The 17964-nt window shown below is 38.4% G+C and overlaps 1 protein-coding gene across 18 annotated transcripts in view; it reads right to left on the reverse strand.

Annotated features, from left to right (window-relative positions):
* The window catches only part of DLG2 (discs large MAGUK scaffold protein 2), a 1060606-nt gene that overhangs the window by 491445 nt on the left and 551197 nt on the right, over window positions 1-17964 (reverse strand). The gene's annotated exons all lie outside the window — the stretch shown is intronic.

Below are 17964 nucleotides of genomic sequence, written 5' to 3' on the forward strand. Positions count from 1 at the left end.
CCCTCCTTAACCAGGGTACACAAGGCAATAAATGCAACCACGTACCACCCTCAAACAACTCTTACGTAGAAATCTTTAAAAAGGGCTGGTCTGACTGTATGCATACTTCCTCTAAGGTATGACGAGCCTGCTTATGTCTGCCAGTTTCTTTTTTCACCTGGCATTTCCACTATCCTTTCTCTTCTTCTTTTTGGTTCTTGCAGGCTCTTCAAAGCATACTGCAAACCAAATAGCATTATCGCTTTTAATAAAAATTTACTTAAACTGGAATAAGCTTAATTTTCCATTCTCAGGTATTATAAATCATGATAAAATCCAAGGTCTGCTAAAAAACTCTTGTGGGTTAGCCCCGGCAGGCAGCTAAGCACCACACAGCTGCTCCCTCACTCCCCACCCCCAGTGGGGGAGAGAATTGGAATGGTAAAAGTGAAAAAACTCATGGATTGAGATAAAGAGCGTTTACTAGCTAAAGCAAAAGCTGCTGGTGCAAGCAAAGCGAAATAAGGAATTTGTTCACGACTTCCCACTGTCAGGCAGGTGTTTAGCCATCTCCAGGTAAGCAGGACTTCATCATGCCTAATGGTTACTTAGGAAGGCAAATGCTGTAACTCCAAATGTCCCCCCCTCCTTCCTTCTCCTTCCCCCAGCTTTATATGCTGAGCACGACATCATATGGTATGGAATATTCCTTTGGTCAGTTGAGATCAGATGTCCCAGCTGTGTCCCCTCCCAACCTCTTGTGCACCTCCAGCCCACCCTCTGGCAGGGCAGCCTGAGGAGCAGAGATGGCTTTGGCACTGTGTGCGCTCTGCTCAGCAATAGCCGAAACATCCCGGTGTTATCAACGCTGTTTTTATCACAAATCCAAAACGTAGCCCCATACAAGCCACTATGAAGAAAATTAACTCGACCCCAGCTCAAACCAGTACAAACCAAAACAACAAAAAAACCCAACCTCAACAATCTGTCAAAGCTACTACCTCCCAACCAAATGCGAGCACATAGGAACAGGAATACTGGTTGGACCAAGCGGCCATCTCCCCAACATCCTGTGTCCCACGGCAGCCAGAAGAGGAAAAGAGGAGGGTGCTCTATTCTTTTCCTAATAATTTCTAGTATAAAAGAAGGGTTTGGGAGTTTGTCTTTGTGGGGTTTTGTTTTTGTTTTATTTGGGTTTTTTTTAGCGCTCCTGAGGTGATCTTATCCAGGAACTATTGTGACTCTAAGATCTCTGTCATAGGTACCCAGAGCCCACCTTGTGAAAAGTGTTCACCCAACCTCCACCACCATGTGCACTGCTTTGCAATCATTCATACTAAATTTCATCAGCCATTTTATCTCACAATCTTTTAAGATCCTTTTAAAAATCGTCATCCAGACAGTCTTTGCTACCTAAACTTGCAATTTATTATCACCTAATAAATAGAATTCTTGACTATTCACCCCCCCAAAAATTAGGCAACATATGAACCCAAGCTGTTTTGCTCTTTTTCCCTCCTCCTAAGACTCAATCACCTGCACTAAAATTCAATACCAAGCTGCTACAGAGATTTTGCAAATCATTTCATACGTATGATAATATGAAAATTCATGTAGCATCATAAAGTTTGTCTTGTTTATATTGAATGGCAAATCTACTTGTATTCCAATATTGTTTTTTTCTGTGTGAAGCATGATGATATTTTAGATCTCTCTAGTTTAGGTTTATACAATTTTTGCACTGCTAGCACACACTAATGATGGAAAGATAAAAAACTCACATATTTGTTTTAATCAAAGTAATATATGTTATGGAACATTTAAACAGAATTCTATTTTATTTCATGAGAAGGTGACAAAGTCAATTTAAAACTATACCCTATTTAAAATTTGTTGATTTGGGTTTTTTTAGATAGAGAAAGGGAGGTGCAAGAAATGGTGGGGGAAAAAAGCATTTTCCAATAGTTTTTTTTGATTTTGCTGTTTAACACTGTCAAATGAGTACAAAGCAGTTTGTTCTGTAAATGATTATTCTGAATATGAACAGTATAAGAATTCTTTAAAATAATCCTCTATTAGAGCCTGCACTGCATTTAATTTTAAAAAGGGAAGCTTCAGAAAAGAATGGAATTGTGAATGATTGTTATGACCCACTCACTATCATCACTCAGGCACTGCTACCAGAGCTCTAATATAATCCATTCCTCATTAAAAAATGCTTTATACTCTTTTGCACAGTTAAGTTTTGTCTTTTGAAGTTTAAAAGGATTTCTGCTTGAAGGTTAACTTTGAACAAGATATCATTATATTCATGAATGATAACTGTCCATCTACGAGTAACAGCATTGATGAGAACAAATTCATTAACTCATAGGAGAAATTAAGTTCACCATACAAATATCCTAAAAACAGATATACATAGCATTATATACAGCCTATTATATTAACCTCTAACACTGCTAGTAATAAATATACCACTGTTGTATTTGGAGATTATTATTGAAATCATGCTTGCACTAAAGTCAGCAGAAGAGTTCGAACTTAACCAAGCTCTTACCATTTTTATTGTATTTTTACCTTTTCCAAATGCATACTTATTTTATGCAGTTTAATGGGGGACTCCGAACTCTGAAGTTGAAACATGGTGAGAACTTGCACACTCCTGCAAACTTTACAGTGACTGCCAACAGCCTTCTTTCATAATTACTATATTGCCAATAAACTTTTATTTTCAGTTTGCTTTTTAATCAAATATGGACAAGAAAGAACACAATGCAGAGCAATTAAGACTTCATTTGTGATTTCTGATATATAATACTACATAACACTCATTATATGCACTGAAAAATTAATATAGTTATATTTATATCCAAAATGAATTACCACTTATTTCAGAACTCTCATCTGAGGTGTTGCAAAGACGACTCCATGATTTTCAGCAAAATCTACTAAACTATATTTGCTGACACTTCAGAAAGCATCAGTAAGAACTGACTCAGCTTTTTAAAACTTTATATACTTGGCTGTGCACTAATAACAATTCTGAAAACATATTCACAACAAGCTTACAAACCATTAGTGCGAATTAGGGATGATATACGACATACATATCTGACATTAATCTCTTAGACACAACCACATGCAGCTGCCGATTATGCTTAATCATATTACTTACAACCGCCAGGATATTCTGTAACTGACACGTTACCTGAAAACAATTCAGTTTAGTTTTGTGCTTCTTCAGTAGGCGCTCTTCCAAACTTTGTCTCCATTTAAAAATGGTAAGAAGAGATGGCCACTTCAGCTGGCTTGACTCTTGGGTTTTTCCTTTCTGCCCATCCAAAGAACACCTTTTTTGGTAATGTGGGCACAAAACCTCATGAGCTGTTGCTTTTACACTAGGTACACTTCCTCTGTGATTTATCAAGGTTGAGTTATTTACCGCTAGATAGTTCATTTTGAAGCCGTCTTCTGGTAACGTTTTTTCTCACTTGTTAAAAAAAATTTAATAATTTTTTAAAAAAATTATAATATTAAAAAAAAAGTTTCCTTTACAGCTCTGCTTTCAAAGCCTTATGAAATAGTTTTCATTTTCTATATACAGTAATATTCTGTACCCTAAATTATAAATCCACTAATTTTGCAATAATTTATGGCATTTGATGCTAGTAATTGCGCAGCCCCAAAGTGAGTTTATGTCATGCGCATGCCACAAAATTGGTTGTCATTTTTACCTGACCTATCTCAGAGCCTCAGAGAGGATCCTAACGCATTATTAACAACTCATACATGAGAGAGGCTATGCAGTATCTGTTCTCTCTCACTTGTGTGTCCTGCGCTGTTCCTCTTCTATTGTACTAAATGTATATTGTATAGTTGCCAAAAGCAGATCACAGCACCAGTGCACTCATGCAGCATGAAAAACAACTCCATTGACACATATTCAATGTAGCCAATAAAGATGTAGTAGCCTTACGAAAAGCCTGTGAAAAAACCAGAAAAAATAAAAAGCTTCCTGAATATAGTTTGTAGAGCCACATAATTAAATGCCAGAGGGCTATGAATTCTGCTGGATGAGCTGAACTGGTTTTTTTTTATTTTATTTTTTTATGTTTTTTAAATCAATCATGCAAGCCTGAGCCCATGCAAGGACACGCATATCTCCCCACACCAAAACAATAATAGGAAAATAATGCCTAAAGCAGAAGCTATAGCTAGCAAAGTTGCAATTGTGAAAAAGCTGTCTGACCTTTCCTTCCCCCTCTGCACCCTCCTCAAACACACTGGAATAGAACTGTCTGCAAATTTTGCAGCCTCTGACTTAATTTTCTAGAAACCAAGGTGACATATTTGTCATTAAGCAGATGTTCTTGCTAATATCACACAGTTCTCTTCATTTCAGGTAACATTTGAGAAATGAGTTTTCTATGAGTATTAACACTAAATAAAAAAATCAATGTACAGAAAAACTGTTTTGCTGCCCCCATCCTTCTTTTTTTGGAGGCATAACTTAAAAGTCCAAACATCTACCTCCTGGTATTCTGGAGCAATGAATTCAATAATTATTGGGACATTTCTGAGCAAGTCTGGACAACTCTCAAAGTTCCTGGCAATTTTCATAGGAAAGGTAGGAAACTTGAAATAAAAGAGAACACGTTTTTGCTTCCAGTGAAGGAAAGGCTGCAGCATCGTTACATTTTAAAACACTAGATAATCCACACAGAAGTAAGAAAACTGGGGGTAAAAATACAATGACAGCACGCACTCAATCACTTAAGAATCACATGAGGAAATAGAAGTCTACCTGAATGAAACTCTGCCATTCCTTATACCTATTTTCTATTATTAGAAGTAGAGGACCACAAAGGAAACAAGTTCAGCAGTACCTCAAGGAAATATTTAAGGTACATGAATGAAATACAAAAAGAGAGATGTTTCTGGATTTTGTAATGCAAGACGGGTTTGCGTTTCGGTTTGGGTTGGGTTTTTTTGAGAGGTAGGGTAGAGAGGTGAGGAGGACACACTCCGCATACGGGACTGTCAAGCCTCAGTAGCATTTGCTCTAGAGCGACACCAGTAACGTCCTCCCACCAAACGATTAGAAACGAAACCGCAAGCAAGCCAGAAAGATTCTACTTATCCCTCAAAGCAAAGCATCGTTTTCAGCTGGAAGCCCTCTGCTGCAACCAGACACGTAAAAAGAAATCAGGATTGTCAAGTAGCACAAACTGACTTTATCATTATTGTCATACGGGAAGTAAAACAGACCAAGGGAAAACTAATTTTGTTGCTCAGCTAATTTCTGTAATGACTTGCACAGCACTGGGCTTGATTAAAGTGTTTTATCGCCTTCATTATTTTCAATACTTGTACAATTGACTCTTTTTTGTTAAAATCTCTAAATCAACTTTCTGCTGAGTTTCAGCAGTAAATTCACATGGTAGTTGTAAAATACTGTGTCATTGAGAAAATTCTATGATTTCTCCAGCTTTAGGATAAGAAATCAGATTTTCACTCTAAAGCACAAAAGAAGGCCATGGATGGCATCACCAGAGGATCATTTCAGTCAGAATCAGACTTGAACGGGTTGCCTCCCATTTCTTTTTTCCTTTCCCAACAATATCAGCAAATGCAATGAAAAAAAAAGTCTTCCTATAAACTTTCTCTAGGCATCTATTCAGTATACATTGTGATACTTTTGTAGGGCCGGTGGCTGGGGACAACATAAGAAGTTAAAAAAGAGGGGGTGGTACTTGTCAGCAGGAAATCTCAGCTTGAACCACTTAAGCTGCAAACTGAGTTTTCAGTTGAAAACTTCCAGAAAACTGCCAAGCAACTACTTAGAGTCCAGAAGAGACACAAAAGGAAGACCAGAGATCTTGAAAATATAATATATGGGGAAAAAATTGATTTATTTGGTCTAGGGAGGGAAGGAGTCATAAAGAGACATACTAGTCACTAAAAAAACCCGATTGCTTGAATAAGAAGGAACTATGTATTTATTAATATAAGAAGGTAAAAAGTGCTTAAATTTCAATAAATATTTGGAACGGAAACTTTCATAAATACAAAGTGTGCTGGAGTAGATCATCTGAGATGATCACAGCAAAACGTTGAATTTTCAGAGGGTATTAGAACCACATCTGTCAAGAATAGCAGATCTTGTCTTGAACCAGGGGGATAGTTTAAGCAATCTTTTTTGTTATTTCTATCTTATTTCCTTTAATTTCTATTTACTAGTGACTTATTTTCTTCAGGGAATATAGGAAATAAAGAATTTTTAGTGTGGCTTTGGTGCCGAACAGCTCAGAGAAGGTTTGAAGAACCTCCCTTAATATGGAAATGAAAAAAAGAAAAATTATGCTATTAGTTATGTGGAACGAATCTTTCAAGTTTTGCATACAAATTCACTGATGCCTAAACATGTAATACAAATAAGAAAATACACCACTCACTCCCACACACTCACACACTATAAAAGCAACACAGATACTAAGATCTCACTCATTTTCCAAAATAGGTGTCACTATTTAATTTCTTAATTAGCTGGTAAGCCAGAAAGCCACTGATGTTCAATATGCCTAACTCTGTATACACAATAGGAATTTGAAAACAGTCAAATTACTATTAATGATTTTTTTTTTTTTAAGAAAGATTGCAGTATCATGTCTCTTCCCTGCCAATGGTTGAGACAATGTATATATACCACATATATATATATGTATGGCTGCAAAAACCACACTTAAAGCAAAGAGGACCTTTCAATATAACCCCAGCTCCTAGGTGTGCTGGGAGATACTGGCGAAACACAGGAGAACATTTCCCAAAATCTAGGTTTTTGGCGCAGAACACTGTAAACTGCAGATGAGTAAGAGCGTACATCAAAGTGTTACAGCACGTTAAGAACATGTAATAAAAGATCTGGGGTGGAATTCAGCTGACTATGCGTATGAGACTCGTAACATTTCAGCCGCCCCAAGGGTATCCTGCCAAGCCTAGAGCTGCCACTCCAGAAAAGGTCACATTTCTAAAGGTCCTGTGTCATATCTGCCACTTCGTGCAGATGTCTCAGATTCTCTAAGGTACCTAAAACGCAGGAGAGACTGATGCCTAGACACCCAGATCGTGCCAATTATGTTCTGAGACCCCTTGAGCAGTTTGTGTCTGCTTGTGTATTACAGCCACGTAATTGTGTTAAACTCATTCATTTGCCCAGAAGCTTTTGCAATGAGCAAAAAGAACTGACATATTCCTTAGTGAGCTTCCGAGTCCCTGTTAAAGCCGAATACGCTAAAATATTAGTAACAGAAATCACTTTTATGCAGGTTAATGTCACCAGAAATTTTGAATGCCTAGTGAAATGAAAATAAGCAAAGCAAAGAAAAGACGAGAGAGAGGGGGGAAAAGGGATAGATAAAAGAGAAACTCCTCTTGAGTCTAATGAGTAAAGTAATAAATTCACCTCCCAACACCAACTGGAAACCAGTTCCTACCAGTTTTTCAAGAAAGCCTGAAGATCAAAGAAATGTAAATAAAACCCAGCTAGGGTAAGTATGCTAATGTCTGCCTAATTTAGAAGAAAAGTAATCGATAAAAAGGAAGCAGAGACAGAAAAAATAGAAAGAGGCTTGAAGTGAAAAATTCCATTGGAGAGCTGGATAAAAAGGGATCTTCTATGCATGATCCTCTGAAATCTTAATATAGAGATGGCAGTACATAAAATCATTTAAAAAAGAGGGAAAATAATGAAATAAAATTAAATAAACAATTAGTAAAATAATTCCTTGTCACCAGAGTAATTCTCTTAGTTGAAAAGCTGGAGACTGGGACAAGACCATCACGTATGTATTCTCAGTTCTGGTACAAGTCCCATCTGCTTGCTGGGACAATGAACAAGACAGACCCATGGGCAAACCCAGCATAGCTATGCTTATAATTAATTTAAATAGAAACAATTAATTCTGGGTGTAACCGACATCTTCTTTTCCTACTTTGACAAGAAAAAACAGACACAAAAAAAAAAATAAGGCAGAAGGGCCTGATGTAGCAGGGTGGACATGGATGCTCTTTGAACTTGTCCATCTGCTCTCCTTTCCTCAGAGCACAGACAGGAGGTTCCGTCTTCACTTTTCAGATGCTACTCTTCCTCTTCCAGAGGATTAAAGGGAACGTTTTCTGAAGTCAATAACATTTTTAGAATGTTGGTCTTATTTTTCAGAGTTGTTTCTGAGCTTCTGCATATCCCGCATGCAGACTTTCATCAGTGCTGCCCACCGTTTCACCTTGCCAGTGATCACAGCCAAGAGGAAAATAGATTTTTTCCCCCTTCCTTTCCTGCTGCCTCGAAACATCTTAATTTAATATTGTTACGATTTGAATGTGATGTTTCCATCCTGACCGTGCCAGCCTGAACTTCCTTTTTCAACTTTATCTATACCTTTAAGAGAAGATATGATAATATCTTAATTATTCCTAAAATATATTCATATCTACTAACTACCTTTCCCTTAACACATAAATTATTGATAACCTCGAGGCAAGATCATTACCTGAATATGTGACTGGAGCTGTTATCAGTTTCAATTCATAATTACAGAGTTTCCATTATTCTCTGTCACTAGAGATTTCTGGTTAATGGAAGGAAAAGAGGAAAAAAAAAAAAAAAAAAAAAAGGAGCCAAGAGATCAACTACTCTGCTGATTAAATGTCTTTTTAATTTTCGGCTACGTTACATGCATACAGTTACACCTGGCAGAAGCAAACAGGCTCCTACGCATTAGCAGGTTCCTCCAACACTTAAAGAGTACAAAATGAATAATTCTTTATATCTGTTAATAATTTCATTGAAGAATTGGATCTACCAAGTTACAAGTCGTGCCGTGGATGCTATACACCAGAGTTTATGCCACAGATGCTTTTTAAACAACCTCACATTAAGTATTCAAAGATTATACAGAACCACATAAAATGAGTGGTCTTTCTCAACTGTTATTTCAAAGAACACTACCTGTGCAACATAAAATTAAGATTGTGCTTTTTATAATAGCTATATTTTTCATACTTCAGTGACACAAAATATTTTTGCTCTGTTGTTTTCCCCAATCCCAAAAGTATCTGCACTGTAAACTGCTTGCTGGCTGATACACTTACCAATTTTTATTTCACATCAGAATTTATGTATCACCACGGTAATGAAATGAAAATGCTTAGTAGATATGGCACTGTGAAGGCTACTCAAACCTTGAGTCATCCGTATAACTCTCTGGAAAGCAGCCAGAAATTATTCTCGTATTATCAGTAGCCAAATGGGGGTTTCATGACCCCCGGAATACTTCCCTGCAATCTAAATGAAGATCTCAGTAGAGAATGTAGGGTTTCAAATGCACAAATTTTATCTCTAGAACATGACTGATGGCTCCTTCCCCACAAGATTTTAATTACATTATTATTTCAAGTGCATGATATTAGTTTTTAGAAATTATTACAGTGTTCATCACTGTCATAATTAAGCATTTGTATTACATTATAACTTAAATAATCCATCTATATTCAATTCACAAATTATTCAGCATCGAAGTGTTTTTATTCTTGACAACCCTTTTGTTTGTAATGGTTTAAAATGTTTAAAAAGGTACAAAAGCAGCCAGTTTTATCCTTTGGAATAATCTCCCACAACTCTCTTAATTGGAATCAGCATAAGCAGCTGTGAAATATAATCAACACCATTTTGATAACTGACGTTTTTGTGCGTTGTGAAATCAGAATATTAACACGTTGCTCTTCGTGTCAAATCACGCTTCAAAAGTTCCTTTGATTTACTAAGTACGTCAGTCTCCTAACAAAGCAATCTTACACAGAACTTTTGATTTGAAATGCCAACTCCAAGTATTCAAACCCTACATCTTCTGCGTTACTTCCTTCATCTGTTTGCAAGAGATTGTGGTTTAAATGGTAACATTACTAAAATTGAAAGTCTTTTGCTAATTTTATGTATTGAGCGACCTATGTGCAGACAATCATATACGTATGTTTTTGAGTATGTTCACATGTATAAATCCAGATCGGAAAAGCAGGAATTGGAGACAGATGCCAGAGTTGCTCTGTTTCCCACAGCTGTAAGAGTAACGCGGAAAGCGCAGGAGGGCTGCAGGTAACACAGTTGCTTTACAAAACCGAGATGACGCTAATTATCACAATGGGTATCTTCCAACCAAGGTGTTTCACAAAAGACTACAGATCTGATTTAATCTGATTTCAAGTTATTCTTAGGCATGCAGAATGAGTAAAAAAAAAAAAAAATATCCCTAATTAAACACGCTTGCCCTAAAATGCATAGAAACCTGTGTTAGATTACATAACGATATTTCATTCAAAAATTTCAGCTTGAAACAGGGTCTCTCAGAAATGAATAGATGCGAGAGTCTAGGGAAGGAAGTAATAATTTCTTTTAAAATTTATTCTCCTGCATTTCAATTATAGAATGGAAATATTATATTGTCGTATGCTCTCTGCAGCCTCAGGACTTTGAGACACAGACATAGTTGAGAACTGCTTTCTACTTTCATAAAAAATAGCCTGTAATTTACAGAGTCCTTTTTTTGTGTGGTTTTTTGTTTGTTTTTTTTTGTTTTGTTGTTTTGTTTTTTTTTTTTTATAGTAGCACCTTGCTCCTGTAAAGCTGCCGGGCAGAATTTAGTTGCAATTGCGATACTGGAACATTTTGGGACACATCTTTCCTCTAGGATAAACATCTAAAATGCCAACGTCAGGCAGAAGCTGGAACCCTACTGCCAAAGGGAAAAGAAGTCATGATAGTTCCTTGGTAAATAAAAAGCAGAATGTATGAGAGATGTTGTGAATCATGGAACAAGGTCCATGCAGCCAACTCACATGGAATGAGCCTTAATAACAGTTTGTCCTTTACTTTTCTTAAAAGGATTACGGATTAAAATGTTATTAGTATGATAGCCAGAGATGTAGAGACATTTACACAATGGAACAGCTGCATTTTTATTCAGAACTTCATTTACATCTCTCTCGTTAAAGGGTGGTTTCAACTTTTATTTTCTTAGGTTGAAAAATATGTGCGTATGTGTTTGGTTTTCTATCAGCATTTGCCCCAACAGCTCTCTGTTCCTTTTCTGCTTGATCATACAAAAATATCAAAGAATTTCTTCAAGCTTTGAATTTCTCCCCGTCTCTTCTATCGTGAATTGGCTTACCATGCAAGAACGGAAAGGGTTTGATTGAGAATTTGTTCTGGTAAGCTCCCAAAGTCTAGAGGGACACTCTCAACCTTGCATGTAGGGCATTAGTTAAGCAATTAACGCTAGTATCAGCCAGTGTGGCACATCTACAGCTCTCCACATCAACTTCATATTATCACCATGTCAATAAAGCTAAATCATTACTCTAGATGGAGCCATGACCTGGGCAGAAAGTTCACTACGAATGCAATAAAGCCTGTAATGACAAGATGTAAAATATTAAAAAAAAAGTGCTTTATAAGGTTAAAAAAGAATAATAAAATCAGGCTTTCAGTGGCAGCTATTACAAAATGTTAATACTGGAACAGAGGAGTTACTTTGCACCATTTACTACAGGAAAATCTATCTTTGAACCAGAGCTGAGATTTTTATCCAAATTGATGGATTTTATGCTGTTTCACAAAAGTTTTCCTATTAACCATTAATATAAAATGCAAACAGCTCTTCACACCTCCGAATCTTCTCCCTTTTATTCTCATTTGATGCTTCAGAGAGGACAGGAGTCCAAACCAAACCTGGAGATAGCACACTAAACCAAAGAATTCCTACCTTTGAGAGAGTGTACAGTAAAAATATTCCCACACATATTAAAAAGAGAAATAAAGCAAAAAGTGAGATAATTTGCAAAAGCAGGTCAGTGGCAGAATCTGGGAATAGTGTTTCAGTCTCTTGGCTTTCATTGCAATTCTCCAGTAGGGACCAAGGTGACCTTGCAAAGCTGGAATTAAGACTTTCAATTATAACAATCTTGTATGAACTGATGAATGTGCTCAATTATACTGAAAGAAATATTTTTGTCTTCCAAAAGGCAAAAGTGTGTTTTTCCTCATCTGGGAAACATTCAGCTTTCAGATCAGCACGATTTCTTGTCTTCTAAGGACACACCAGGGTAGATCTAAAGGTAAAATTGGGCCTTGTCTGCCATGTATTTCACTGGATCATAGAACTATATAATCATAGAACAATTTGGGTTGGAAGGGGCCTTTAAAGATCATCTAGTCCAACGCCCCTCCCATTGGCAGGGACATCTTCAACTAGGTCAGGTTGCTCAGAGCCCCGTCCAACCTGACCTTGAATAGTTCCAGGGATGGGGCATCTACCACCTCTCTGGGCAACCTGGGCCAGTGTTTCACCACCCTCAGTGTAAAAATTTTCTTCCTTATATCTACTCTGAATGTACCCTCTTTTAGTTTAAAGCCATTACCCCTTGCCCTATTGCAGCAGGCCCTGCTAAAAAGTCTGTCCCCATCTTTCCTGTAAGCCTCCTTTAGGGACTGAAAGGCCACAATAAGTTCTCCCCGGAGCCTTCTCTTCTCCAGGCTGAACAACCCCAACTCTCTCAGCCTGTCCTCACAGCAGAGGTGCTCCAGCCCTTTGATCATCTTCGCGGCCCTCCACTGGACCCGTTCCAACAGGTCTGTGTCTTTCCTGTGCTGAGGGCTCCAGAGCTGGACGCAGGACTACAGGTGGGGTCTCACCAGAGCAGAGCAAAGGGGGAGAATCATAGCATCATAGAATCATAGGGCTGGAAGGGCCCTCTGGAGATCACCCAGTCCAACCCCCTGCCAGAGCAGGGTCACCCAGAGCAGGTGGCACAGGAACGTGCCCAGGTGGGTTTGGAATGCCTCCAGAGTCGGAGACTCCACCACCTCTCTGGGCAGCCTGTGCCAGTGCTCTGCCACCCTCACAGGAAAGAAGTTCCTCCTCATGTTTAGGTGGAACTTCCTATGCTCAAGTTTGTGCCCGTTACCCCTTGTCCTGTCCCCGGGCGCCACTGAAGAGAGCCTGGCCCCATCCTCCTGACACCCACCCTTTCAGTATTTATAAGTGTTGAAAAGATCCCCCCTCAGCTGTCTTTTTTCCAGACTGAAGAGACCCAAATCCCTCAACCTTTCTTCATAAGAGAGGTGTTCCAGTCCCCTCAGCATCTTGGTAGCTCTTTGCTGTCCCCTCTCCAGCAGTTCCCTGTCCCTCTTGAGACGGGGAGCCCAGAACTGGACCCAGCACTCCAGGTGCCGCCTCCCCAGGGCAGAGCAGAGGGGGAGGATGACCTCCCTCCACCTGCTGGCCACACTCTTCTTGATGCACCCCAGGATGCCATTGGCCTTTTTGGCCACAAGGGCACATTGCTGGCTCATGTCAAGGCTCAGCCACCTCCCTCACCTTCTGGTAATGCTTCTTTTGACGCAGCCCAGGATGCAGTTGGCTTTCAGGGCTGCGAGCACACATCGTCGGCTCACGTCCAGCTTTTCATCCATCAGTAACCCCAAGTCCTTCTTTGCAGGGCTGCTCTCAATCCCTTCCTCCCCAAGCCTGGATTGATAGGATCAGCTAGCCCAGTGCAGCTGCCCTTGCCCTCCAGGTGCTCAGAAAACTAGGCAGAAGTGAAAAATGTCTCAGTATTCAGAGGGATGTGTTCTGAATTTTTAAAAGATGATCAAAGCGTTCCTTCACAGTTCTTTACTTTAAGGTCTGTAAGCATATGATCACATCTGCCTTCCTTGACAAAGCAGGAAAATACATCCACTCCACCTGTGATGAGATCAGCAGCAAGCAAGGCGACAAATAATTTCAAAAGTAATTGTACATTCCCTGTTGCTCAGTATCAATTTGAGGCCATATTGCTGTTCACCTTAGCGCGATTGGTACTGACTGACAGCATTAGAAAAAAACATTTTAAATGTAATCTCCGATATAAACAGTACTTAGCTATTTAAAGTTAAAAAGAGAATTCATTAGCCTGCGGGATGGGGAATTCAAAGCTGAAGGTCTAATAAAAATCTGTCTAGATCACATTCACAGAAATGACAGGCTCCTTCGCGACATTTATATAATGAAAGGCTCGTGTGCCAGAATGGGCTGTTCTTACAGCTGGTCCTACAGCACTTCCAGGCAGCACATCTGTGCTGGTGCAATTGGTGCTCCTCCTAGTAGGTGGCTGAGGGATTAAGAAAATATATCAGATATCTGAGGGACTAAGTAACTAATCTAAAATGCCTTTTTTCTTTCCCTTTTTTTTTTTTTTTTTGGTAGCAATTTCAGATTAACCAAACTAAGAGAAGCCTGGTAACTAGACAAGAGTTTTGAATAAAAACTCCAGGTTTGTACATACATGCGTTTTGCTTTTATGAAAAGTTCTTTACGGATGTGCATTCAAGTGGGAAATGTAAATGAGCAGAATTTCAGAAATAGGTGTACCTATACGTAAAGGTCAATTTAAATAGAACAGAATGGGAATGCTTATCCTGTTAAGCATTCCGTGTGATCTCAGCACTATATGAGCTCAGGACTGCAAGCATCAGCATCATTTCAATGTTCTTTAGGGTTTTTTTTCCTGTCAGTGTAGGAAGGTTTAACAAACAAACTAATATTAATTTTCTAAAGTTTGCCAAACTTTTCATATCCTAAAAGGTGGACAAACAGAAAATATCAGCAACTAAATGCTACCTCTTAGACATAACAAAAATAAAAAAGGGAGATATTTTTCACAAATCTGGGCTCTATGCACACAATAAAAAAATCTCACCTCCACAATTGACATCAGCTGCACAGAGAAACCAAGGAGAAACATAACTAACAAGGAACACTGAATAATTCAAGACATCTTTCATACACCACCGCAAGGTTCACAGAACATTACGGGGAACGCCTCCATTACTGATTTTTTTTCCCCTTCAGGGAGCAGTGAAAGTTAACTTTCACCATTAGTGCAGCAGAATATCCCTTTAATAAATTTATATTAGTAGCACTTAAAGAAGCCCTTAGATACAAACAAGAATAGAGTAAAAAGGCAAGGTGGGGAAATAGGCTCTTAGCTCAGAAAGACAACTGTAGCAAGGCAGCCTTCAGATGGAGGTGAGCTTTCTTCACAAGGTTATTCGGAGATTTCCTCCCATTTATCTAGGGACAGCGAATACTGTTAGAATTACAACGTAAATCTCTTTTTGTGACATTTCTGTCATAAAACGCAGGTTATTTAATGCAAAGGCAAGTACATAAGGTATTACAGAAAGTAACATCTCTGAGCGCAAAGGATTTAGGGGGGTTCAATAGAGTGGGAGGGAAAAAAACTTAGTATTTTCTGCTTACCAGTCTTCACCACGTTTCAAGTCTGACACTCACAAGCACTAAACCATAACAGAGTCTGTCCACCTTTTCCTTTCCAGCTATGTATTGCAGGATGTTAGGGAGAGATCTGAACATGAGTAAAAAGGAAAAATTCCCTTAAGCACACATATTCCCAGTGGAAATCTGGTGAGTTCACACATCTCCCTGGGTTCAACCTGTATCTCATCTGCTGTATTTGAGGCACCTGCCCCAATCCCATAAATTGTTTACCTCCTCACTTGTTCTCAATAGCAAAAACTGCATTTGGGAATAAGCATTTGTGGAATCAATCTGGGCAAAGCCTATCTGAGCTCTTTTAAACCCCTAAACCAAGCTCATCTGTTCTCTGTTAGATAACCTGTTCTAGATCAGATAATGTTCTGTCACATACTGGAGAAGAGGAACCCATTTGTTAAAAAAGAACCCTAAGCTACTTTAAGTATCCCTTTTTTGTGTTAAACCTTAGTGTATAACCTTCTGAACGAATTAAAGGTGAGTAAGAACACCTGAAAAACACTTCTGTGATTCATTTAAACTTCACCTGAGAGTATTTTGAAGTTGAATATTTGTCAAGTTTCTCCTACGCTCTCCACTCAATGTATTTGTAAAAGAAGCACAGCGTTCCTCAGGTAAAACAAGGAGCCTTGACAACTTGTGTTATCCATTTATGGAAATAATAATAATTAAAAAAATATTTTGTAATATAAGATTAGACTTCTGATTCCTCTTTCTGATATTTCACCAAGTGATTTGGACAAGGGTCATAATCTAAACCCCTGGCTTACAAATTCAGTGAAATTTTAGATATTGACAAGAAGTTCTGAAAACAAAAACTTTCAGAAATCTTAACCATGAGAGTAACAGAAGTAGAGACAGCCAAAAAATAACATTTCAAAATATTCTGTGTCCCTCCGAGGAGAAAGAAGGAGACATCACAGGACTCTGACAAACAAGTGGTAAGTATGGTCAGAAAGGTAACCTTCAGCACCGCGGAAACATCATGTTGTACCAATTTATGAATCCCTCTCCCTGGTGTTGCATCGTGGGCTGGACACCATGGTAAATATATTGCCAATTCCAATATATGCAGCCATGCTCAAAGTATGATATTGTAATGATTTGGGGAGTTTTTATGAGATGAGATGCCATCAAGAATTAACAGAAGAATACACTAAGCAGACATAAGGCAAAGTTGTACTCACTTGGATGACTCAAAAAGTCATATTCCTCTAATAATGATAATAAACTGTCAGGTATATTTTTTCTTCCTTAAGTTTTGTTTCGGTAGCAAAAATAAAATAAAAAAAACCCAACACACAACACCACCAACTTTTAGATTCTATTTCCAGTTGTGTTGCCTAGCTGTAGGACACCAATTCCATCATTAAATTCCCTGACCACCAATTTATCATCTTTAAGCGGGACTGCAGTTAAAAGACAAGTTAAGACACCAAGGACTGTACCAACAAATTTCAGAACCCCAACCCCTCTTCTGAACGGCGTTCGGAAAGGAATGAGAAAATGACGAAAGGCTAAAATGGAACCACATAGGTAATTTGCAGTGCTCAAACCAGATTTTACAAGACAGGGGTTTGGAAACATCTTTGGCTGGGTGCCAGCACCAGCAACGGTAGCAGACAGCGTAGTAAGACTGGTGGCGGTGGAGCCAGTGGGTGGCAGTGAGCCTCCTCTGGGCTAGGTCAGGAAGGACACTTACATACTATATAAAGCCCCCCATCATATCACTAGGACACAGTTTCCAGCAGCAGTCAAGGTTTCCCTTCAGGCTTCATGGTTGGGACAAAAAAGCCTGGCAACAGGCCAATAGAGACTACAGAATATCCCAGTCAACAAGTTGGTATTTCATTACCTGAACAGTTTGCCACATCTTCATTACTCTAAATACAAGAATAATCAGGAAAATACAGGTTGATGGATGACTGAATCTATTTTGAACCATGCAAAATTAAGCTGTTTGTCTAGATGCCGTAATGCAAGTACTTTATAAAAACATTTGCAATGTTTGGGGTTTTTTTGGTTTTTTGTTTTGTTTTTTTTTTTTTTATCTAGCAGTGGGAAGAAAAAGAACAAAAGAATATGAACTAAAACAATCCATAGATTAACAAATATTCCAATTTATTCAGTATACTATTTTAATAGGTTTTGCTTTCAGCTTCTATATCTTCCACAATAGTATAGTATGGTTGGATTTAGAGATATAATATCATACACTACGTCCCCTTATTACAGTCTGAATAATTTAGTATGTTTATACTTTAGGGGAAAAAAAACCAGTAAAAATTACATTTCTCCTTATTCAGCATTCATCCTCCCTTTTTAATTTCCATATTTATTCCATTACCATGTATAAAAAGTTTGCTTTAACTGTTAACAAGTCCAGACCTATGCTAAAAGTTCAATCTCCATTCTCTACGCCCACATAAATCTCAGGAAAGCCTTCGTGATCCTGAAGTCAACAGTGTGTACTTTGAGCTATCTCGTCAGCTATTACCAATATAGAGATCTTGAAATAAGAAACTGGCTTTCAGTGGGACTAATTCACAACTGAGACAGAGTAGAATTAAGGATTTTCCCTTCTAACAGTACAGCT

Source organism: Chroicocephalus ridibundus, chromosome 1, assembly GCF_963924245.1.
Source record: "Chroicocephalus ridibundus chromosome 1, bChrRid1.1, whole genome shotgun sequence".
NCBI classification, from domain to species: domain Eukaryota; kingdom Metazoa; phylum Chordata; class Aves; order Charadriiformes; family Laridae; genus Chroicocephalus; species Chroicocephalus ridibundus.